The following is a 9715-nucleotide window of genomic DNA, read 5'->3' as shown; positions in this document are numbered from 1 at the left end:
TCCATATATGTGTGTGAGTATGTGAGTGTGTGTGAGTGAATGTGTGTGTATGTGAGTGTGTTTGAGTGCGTGTATGCATGTGCGTGTAAGTGTGAGTATATGTGTGAGTGTGTGCGTGTGTATGTAAATCTCTATTGAGAAAAGAGGCAGGTCAAAGATGGGATAAGAAATTCATTGCTTGTCAAAGATGGAATAACTGAAATAAAGAGAAGCCGGAGCTGCTCGACTTCTATTTATTTCTGTTGTCTTTGGCAGGTAGAATGATCTTTGTACTGGAAAGGACGGAACAAATATGGTTATTAGGGAGATGACACCCAAGATAAGTAAGGAGATAAAGAGCACCTAGTTCCCCTTAATGAGTTCAAGTCACCTGACCCCAATACTCTACATCCCTGGGCACTGAAAGAATTGGCAACTCTAATTGCTGAAATCCTGTCAATGATCTCTTAAAAGGTAGTGGAGAAGGCCAGAGGGGAGATACTGATGAGGAAGGAAAAGGACTGAAGATTTTCAAATGAAGGCAAGAGAACAGAGTCTGACAACTATAGCAGGTGTACTTGACTTTGATTCTTGCCAACGTTCCAGAACTTCTGGCTGTCGGGTGAGTGCTCTGGCCAGGCCAGGTGCCCCGAGGGTTTGGGGGCATCATTTTTCTCAGCCACCGCTTAAGCCCTCACTAGCTATTTCTTAAGTGAATAGTCAGTTGTATCTGACTCTTCATGACCCCATTTGGAATTTTCTCAGCAGATACTGGAGGGGTTTACCATTTCCTTCTCTAGCTCATTTTACAGATGAGAAAACTGAGGCAAATAGGGTTCCATGACTTGCATAGGGTCATACGGCTAGATTTGAATACAGGTCTTTCTGACTCCAGGCCCCATGTTCCACCACCTAGCAGTCCTTGAATAGCACTGGGAGTTCCATTTAATTACTTAACATTGAACAGCTTTCACAAAGAGATTTTTACTTCACAGACAGCAAGAATAAATGTACATTTTCCCTCCTCCTCCAACACCTTGAGGAATATTCTCTTCTCTACCACCTCAGTTTCTAGGAGAGTAGCCTTGAAACTTAGCTCAGTTCCTGCATAGCATTGATCCTACCAAGTTCACATCCGAGTCATGTTCAAGGGTTATGATATTAGATAAGCCTGCATCCCAGCTGTGACTGGGCTGGGCTTCCAAAGGTCACTTCTCAAGGTTGCTTCTTGATCCTCAGGACAAAGGTTGCAAAAGCTGTGCTCTGAGAATATACATGCACACATATATACATACACACATGCATATAAGTATATATACTCTGAGGTGAGGTTTTGCTTTGGGGCTCGCTCATGGGAAGAGCTGTGTGATCTGGGCAGCTGTTCGGCATCTCCCTCCCCCCCTTTGAAAACCCAGATGCTGGGGCTTCTCCCTCTGGTAACTAACACTGTAGGTGTGTAATGGTCAGACAGCTAGAAGCCCTGTCTGCTGAATGGTGCTATTTTCTCTCTCTGTATTTTTGTCTGCTTGTAATTTCTGTTTGTTTTCTCTGAAGTTCAGGGTGCTGACTTATCCCCTGAACTAAGTAAATGATGTGTATATTTGATTAAAGTAAGGTTGTTAACCCTTTTTGGTTGCTTTCCTTTAGAAAAGCAGATCAAAGAACCTGTGCTAGCGGCCACCCTGGGTTTGCTTCCTTGTTTATTTTAATTGTATTGTAGTTTTCCATTACACCAGAGTGCTACGATTCATTTAACTGTTACTCTGCTGTATTTTGCTTCCACTTCTCCCCCCCCCCCCCCCCCAATTACACATAGTTGTTCTATGAAAATCTTTAAATGGAAAACTTTTTTTTGGATAACACTCTCAGAGCATAATCCCCCAAATGGAGTCATTGTACCAATTATTTTTGTAATTTGGAGTATTTCTTTAAGAGTAGTTTTTTCTTTTTTCTTTTCTCACTTACCCATCCAGCATCTCTATAAAGTGGTGTGAGGTCTAAGACATAGTTTCTTCCCCAGGGGAGCTTAGAAAACTGTAATAAACCAACAGAGACAATATGCTATAATAGGAAATGTGCTGAATTGGGGGTTGAACCAAATGATCCCCAAGGTTCCTTTCATCTCTCGAGCCATCTTCTTCTCCCCTGAGCTTCTAAAACAGAAATAAGCAATAGATATGAGATACATAGGTGGGCTTTGAAATTTTTCTAACTAGCCTGAGATCAACAAAAACCCTCACTCGTGCTTTGAAGCCAGTCACACCTAAGCCAGAGCTTTAGGTGAATGTCATTATGTCGCTGTTCAATCTTTTCATTTGTGCCACCAGTTGGGGTTTTCTTGGCAAAGATACTAAAGCGTTTTCCCATTTCCTCCTCCAGCTCATTTTACAGATGAAGAAACTGAGGCAAACAGGGCTAAGTGACTTGTCCAGTGTCTGGGGCCAGATTTGAACTCAGGAAGGTGAGTCTTCCTGACTGTAGGCCTGGCACTCTATCCACTGTGCTCCCTAGCTGCCTGATTTTATTTATATGGAAAGTCGAAGTACAGACACAAAGGCCAGAGATCTTGGACCTGCAGCTGAAACCTTGGAGGGTGGTCCAGGACACAGGAAGCAGAGCTATGATCCTCAGGGTGGTGAGTGACAGCATTGTGCTGAAGGGCTGTGTGCTGGGGGCAGAGATCTTTGCAGCTGCAGCTGCTGCATCTGTGGGCTAAACAGGTTATGAAACCACTTCATATTTTTTCCTTTGAAGTATAATGTATAAACAGGATATCGGGGCAGCACCAGGTTAAGACTGATGGCAGATTCCTGAATAAGGACTGCGTGCTTTTTGACAAGCATCCATGATTGTTCTTCCCAGTTGCTCTGAAAGTAAATGTGGTACATTGGGGAGAGCACTGAGGCTGGAGCCAGGGGGTCTAGGTTGGAATCTCACCCCTGACATTATCTGTGTGACCTTTTCTTGTTGAGTCATTTCCATTATGTCCGACTCTTGGTGACCCTGTTTGGGGTTTTCTTGGCCGAGATACTGGAGCGGTTTGCCTTTTCTTTCTCCGGCTCCTTTTGTAGATGAGGAAACTGAGGCCAACACAGTTAAGTGACTGATCAGTTCTGTGATCACAGAACACAGGGTCACACAATAGTAAGTGTTGGGGAGGCCAGATCTGAACTCAGGAAAATGAGTCTTCCGGACTCCAGGCCCACTCTATCCACTGTGCCATCTCGCTGCCCTCTCTGTATGACCTAGGGCAAGGCATTCAGTCTCGCTGGGTCTCATCTTCTTTGCCTATAAAGTGAGGGATTGGACTGGATGGACTGTGAGGGCCCTTCTAGCTCGAGGCTCACGAACCCCAACACCTGGGTCAGAAATACCATGAGATAAGAATTGACCTAAATTTGAGCCCAGTAAAGTATGCTTCATTATTATCTGGGTTCAGTCAGTATCACAGGGTAAACTACTTAGCATGAAACAGTGGATGGAATACTTCATTTGTTAGTCAGATGATCCAAGTCCAGTCCCCAGCTCCATTATTTCCTCTGTGACCATGGACGAGTCACTCTGGGCCTCAGTTTCTTCATCTGTATATAAAATAATGAGGTTGGACCAGATGATGTCCCATCTTTAAAACTCTGATGCCATAATGTGTGATTAGCTACCTGACAGACAGAGCACCAGGCCTGGAGTTAGGAAGACCTGAGTTCAAATCCAGCCTTGGACATTTACTAGCTGTGTGACCCTGGGCAAGTCTTAACCCTGTTCACCTCAGTTACCTCATCTATAAAATGAGCTGGAGAAGGAAATGGTAAACCACTCTAATATCTTTAATCTTAAAGGGGGTCACAAAGAGTCAGATATGACTGAAACGACTGAATAGCAACACTATAACGTGATTGATTGAGAAAGACACCAGTTCGACTCCATTGAGTCCATTCCTGATAGAGAACACGGACATTCAGATGGAGAGTGACCTTGGCTCCCCATATGGACGTCCTGAACTATTAGATGAGACGGGTTGGGACCGAGGGAAAGAACGCAGAGAAAGCAGCTACCATGGAGCTGCCAGACAGTTGTTTTGTTTTGCAGAACGGAGGCCTCCTTCTCCGGGGGTGGTACAATAGGAAGTATGACCTTGTCTCTCCCATCACAATACTAAAGGAAGTGACTCGCAAAAGGGGAACAAGCTGACTATGGCCAGTCACAGCCAGGCCAGTTGTGTGGGCTGCTGTTCTCCAAGGAGCTCTTTGTACTCAGGGAGGCAGCTGGGGTGAGAAAATTACAATGATGACTTACATTTTATTTAGCGCTTTAAAAAGTTGACAAAGCCCTTTCCTTACAACACTATAAGGTAGGTGGTTGTTTTATTATTCCCATTTCCTAGATGAGCAGCAAGCTGAGCTCAGAGAAAAGGAAATGACTTCTACAAGGTGATCCAGATATCCATGGACAGAGTTAGGACTCAAATCCAGATCTTCTGATTTCAAGACCAATGATTTTGTAGAAAAAGTGCTAGACTCTGGGGTGGCTAGGTGGCACAGTGAATAGAGCACCAGCCCGGGAGTCAGGAGGACCTGAATTCAAATGTGGCCTCAGACATTGGACACTTACTAGCTGTGAGACCTTGGGCAAGTCACTTAACCCCAATCCCCAATTGCCCTGCCTTCCCCCTCCAAAAAGCAAAAAAAAAGTGCTAGACTCAGAATCAGAAGACATTGATTAGAATCCTGACTCTGTTATCTATAAGTTGTGAACTGGAGCTTAGTGTCTCTGCGCCTCAGTCTCCTCATCTGTAAAAGGCACAAGTGCTATATCTCACCAGACTATTGTGAGGCTCAGATGAGATTCTGTATATAAAGAGTTCCGTAAAACCACTGGCGCTAATAAACATCAGTGGTCATTATCATTATTCCTATCTATAACCACAGCTTTCTTGATTATCAAGGCTTATTGGGTTTTCCAGGGAAAAGAGTGGTTGGGGGCAGGGAGGGTCTACAAGGAGCTAGGTGGTTACTAGAACACCAGAATTTGTTTTGATCACAGTGGTGGGTTTCACAGGGCTACAGGTTTTGTTTTCTTTGACTTTTTCCCGACTTAATTGAATTGGAAGAGAGGAGGAAAGGGTGTGGAGGGATGGAGTCAGAGCAGAGACAATTCTGTAGCACAGAGATACTGATACAGAGACATTCAGAGCTGAACTGGATGTTAGAGTTCATCTTGGTCTTTTTGGGGCTTTCTGTCCTTAAGTCTTGTCAATCAACTAGCATTTATTAAATGCCTACTGTGTATGTGGCACTGTACCAAGCTCTCCAGATACAAAGGAAGGCAAGAATTGTTCCTTTCCTCAAGGAGCTTACAGTTTGATAGAGGAGAAAACATGCAAATAACTATGTGCCAATAAGATTTATATGGGAAAAAATTAGACTGTGGGTAAGTCATAAATTAAGTCTAGCAGAAGTCTGCTTCAGTAAGGTTTCTTTCTTCCAGTGAGAGCCATGGCCCCAGTATCACTCTACTGTCAAGGAATATTTTATGACCTATGATTTACATTTCCTACCTGTCAGTTATCAAGTGATAAGATCATAGATTTAGGGATGGAAATTACTTTCAAGGTCATTTAGTTCAAACCTCTTATTTTTCAGATGGGGAAACTGAAGTTCAAATCAATTAAGTCACTTGGCCAAGTTCACACTGATCAGAAGTGTCAGAGCTAAGATTTGAACCTCATTTTTAAAACTCCAAAGCTAGTGATCTTTGCACTTTATCATGAAGTCCATTGATTCTTCCTCTGAAATGTCTCCTGTCTCCCTTCCTCCCTATTCCTATTTCTCAGGGAATGGGGAAGAAAGGTTAAAACAGGGGGAAGAGACAGACGTCCCTTGTCATTATTGTGTTTGACATCACAAGACATCACAAGGCCACAAGACATCACAAGGAGATGTCTTGACTAGCATGTGAATTGGATTTAAGGCAGAGCTACTCAAAGCCATCAGACTCACTTTCTCTCCCAGGGTCTTTGAAGTCCAGTGGCAAGACAGAATTCAAGAGGACTGTCAATGACCCAGGATGCAGTGGAGGACCTTGGTGCCTTTGATGCCTGACCAAGCTCTAAGCCAGGGGTGGGGAACCTGAACAAATGCCCTGTGAAGTATGGATTCAGTCAAAGGGCCACACTTGAGGACCTAGAGGGCCCCATGTGGCCGCAGGTTCCCCACCCCTGCTTAGCTCTCCACAGTGCCTGCTTCAGCTGCCTTTGTGGCCATTGGAACAAATTGCTCTCATCCACCCATTCCTCCTGGCTGGGGGAAGTCTTCACATGCCTGGGGTAGACAGCCCCCTCACTCACTGACACACCTGAGGCCTCATGGTTACCCTAAACCTGGCTTAGTCCATCTGCCCTGGACTGAGGAGTGGCTGCTGCACGTATTACAGCTTCTTGGAACCGAAGGTGAGAACTGAGTGACAGATGGCTACCAAAGGTATCCAAAAGATAAGCAGCCCCAAAGGGCTTGGCAAGCCCGAATACCAGAAGTGTGTCAGGGATGATTTGCTCCTCAGACGTGATTTATTTAGCATGAGGAACAATTCTAGGTTAGGAAACTGCAACTTGTAGTGTCTGAGAGTTGCCTAGGGCATTGAGAGGTCAAGTGACTTTTCCAGGGTCATAAGACCTGTCACCCTATCTACTATGCTATATGCACATATAATCCATGTAATATATAAACCATACTGTTGAGAAAATATCTTAAAAGTAACATTTAGTTGGGTTTCATCTTTTAGCCATCTGTACCTGTAGACAACATGACCCTTGGGTATCTTTGTCTGTGGAGACAATACTTAATTTACTTAACTCCGTAGTCATCCCAACCTTGAGGTAGAACAGATTTGATGTCTCATCCCTCCCCTCCCCTCGTCAATAGGATGCCTACTTAAACTTGGAACTTTTGACCAAAATGGGCACTCCGAAGCCAGACCTGTCGCCTGTTCCGCTTCTCAAGTCATCTGCAACAATTCAGAATCACCTGTCAGTTGGATTGTTTAGGTAGATGAAATCTGATGCCCCTTCCAACCTCCTGAGCTTAGCAACTATAACCTCCTTGGATTTTTACAGAATCCACTCTACCAAAATTTGAGGCTCTCTGAAGCCCTGAGCTTCTCCCCTTATCTCTTGCTACTATTCCTTATCAGCTCATGTCTCCTCTGTGGTCTCCCTGCCTATCGTCTCCCTCCCTCCAAGCTGTCCTTTAAACTGTTGTAAGAGATGATTACTGTCTTTCTGGGAATGAGAATTTCTCCCTATCACTTCCCTGTTTTAAGGTCTCTAGTGGCTTCTTACAGGGACAAAATCCAAACTTCTTAGCCTGGTATTCAAGGCACCCACAACTTGGCCTGCTCTGTTTTTCCTGCCTTATCCCTCACTTCTCCCTGCTGGTGTTCTCAGCCTCGACACTCCCCCTATCATCTCACAGATATTCCAGGGTCACTGCAGCCTGGATGCCTTTCCTCATGCTGTTCTGGCTGCTTGTAATGCCTTGCCCTTCTCTTTCTATTTCAATGCCACTCATTCTTCAAGGCTAGATCGTATGTCCTTCTTAAAACCTTTTTTGGATTATTCCAGCTCACTTAAGATCTTGGGATTTAGCACTGAAAGGGGCCTTAGAGACCCAGTACAATAACCTTGTTTTACTGATAGGGAAAGTGAGGCCTGGGAAGGGTCAGTGACTTGTCCAACACCACTGAGGTAGTAAGGAACAGAGCCAGGCTGGAGCCAGGTCCTCTGAATCTAAATCCAATGTTTTCTCCTCCTTCTTCATGAGAGGCAGCACGGACTTGGCGTCATGAAAACCTGGGCTCAAATCCTGCCTCATACAAGATGTGTGATTTCATGAAAGTCACTATGTCTCTCTGAGTCAAATCAAAACAATAAAACATTTATTAAGGGTCTACTGCGTGCCAGATTCTGGGGATTCAAAGACCATAAATTGAAATAGTTCCTGCTTTCTTAGAACTTGAATTCTATCCAGAGATACAACATATTCATGAAACAGGCACTGGCCAACAGGAGCTCAGTCCTTCCAGCCTGTGGCCGATACCCCAGGGCAGACTTGGTGAGCCTGCTGCCAGGATGTTAATTTATAAAATAGACAGAATAAATATATACTGAACAAATACAAAAGAAATAAAAGGTAATCAGAAACCAAGGTCTAAATAGTCTTACCTGTACAATGGAGATTATGATTCCTGGGTTCCTACATTACTGTGTGATTGTGAGGCTTAAATGAGATAAAGCTATACAAAATGCTTTATAATTGTTCTTTTCTGATGACCTGCAGTACTGACAGCAAAATAAATGAATGAATGAATGAATGAATGAATGGTGTAAACTACAAGGTAGATGAGGAGAGGCAGCTAGGTGTCACAGAGGGTAGAGCTCTGGACATGGAGTCAGGAAAACTCGTCTTCCTGAGTTCAAATCTGGCCTCTGACTAGCTGTGTGATCCTGGGCAAGTCACTCAACTCTGCCTCAGTTTCCTCATCTGTAAAATGAGCTGCAGAAGGAAATGGCAAACCACTACAATATCTTTGCCAAGAATACTCCAAACGGGGTCACAGAGAGTGGGACACGACTAAAATGACTGGACAACAACAAAAGGTAACGAGGGAGGGCACTAGCAGTTTGTTAGACCTTTCCCTAAAAATTGATGCTTAAGATGATATTGAAGGAAGTGAGGGATTCTGGGAGGAGTGTACTCGAGGGTTTGGGGATTACCAGATGAGGCTAGGCTGGTGAGGGCCTTAAAAAGTCAAGTTTACATTATATTCTAGAAGTTTTTAGGGGAAAACTTGAGAACTTCTTGAGTTTTTTGAAGAAGGAGGGACATGGTCAGATCTGTGCTTGAAGAAAATCACTTTGGCAGCAATGGGGAAGTTGGGCTGTGGTGGAGAGGCTGTTGTGGTAGACAGGTAAGAGGGGGTGAGGAACCAACCTATAGTGTGGTCTATGTTAGTAGAAAACAGGTGGGAGAGATGGAGGGAGGTGGGAAGGCTTAGCAGTTTATTAGGTAGGGAGCATAATGCCAAGGTCCCAAACCTGGAAGCCTGGAACAATGGCAGTTGTCCTTGACTGAAATAAGTTCAAAAGAGGGGAGGGTGTGGAGGTGGGGGTAAAGGTGGGGGCAGGCCCAGTGTGAGATGCCAGGGGGCACCTCGTCTGAAATGTCCAATAGTCAATTGAGGATCCAGGACCGAAGGTCAGAACTTTGAGAATGTGCACAGAGAGGATCATCAGACCCATGAGAGCTGGTGAGGTCACTCAGAGAGAGTAGAGAGAACAAGAAACGGCTCAAGACACACCGAAGTCTCAGGGTCCTTATCTGTAAAATGGGGATGAAAATCCCAGGGTGGTGGTGATGTTCAAATGAGATAATCTATGAAAAATGTTTCGAAAACCTTAAAATTCTGTATAAATTGTTTTTTCCAGATGTCAGCAGCACTAACAGCATCACCCCATTCACTCTTTATGTCCTATTTTCTTATTGTTTTTTTTTATGAATTTCTCTGTTTCTGTCTCCTCTGTCTCTGTCTCTTCTTTCTCTGTCTGTCTCCTCTCTCTGTCTCTCTACCTCCCTCCCTCCTCTCTCTCTTCTCTTCTCTCCGTCTGTCTCCTCTCTATCTTTTCTCCCTCTTGTCTCCTGTCTCTCCCTCCCTCTCTCTGTCTCCTTTTTCTGTCTCCCTCTCT

Source organism: Petaurus breviceps, unplaced genomic scaffold (genome assembly GCF_028583685.1).
Source record: "Petaurus breviceps papuanus isolate PSGF00001 unplaced genomic scaffold, PetGlider_PUasm1.0 90731, whole genome shotgun sequence".
Classification (NCBI taxonomy): Eukaryota; Metazoa; Chordata; class Mammalia; order Diprotodontia; family Petauridae; genus Petaurus; species Petaurus breviceps.
Note: the sequence above shows the minus strand (reverse complement) of the source record.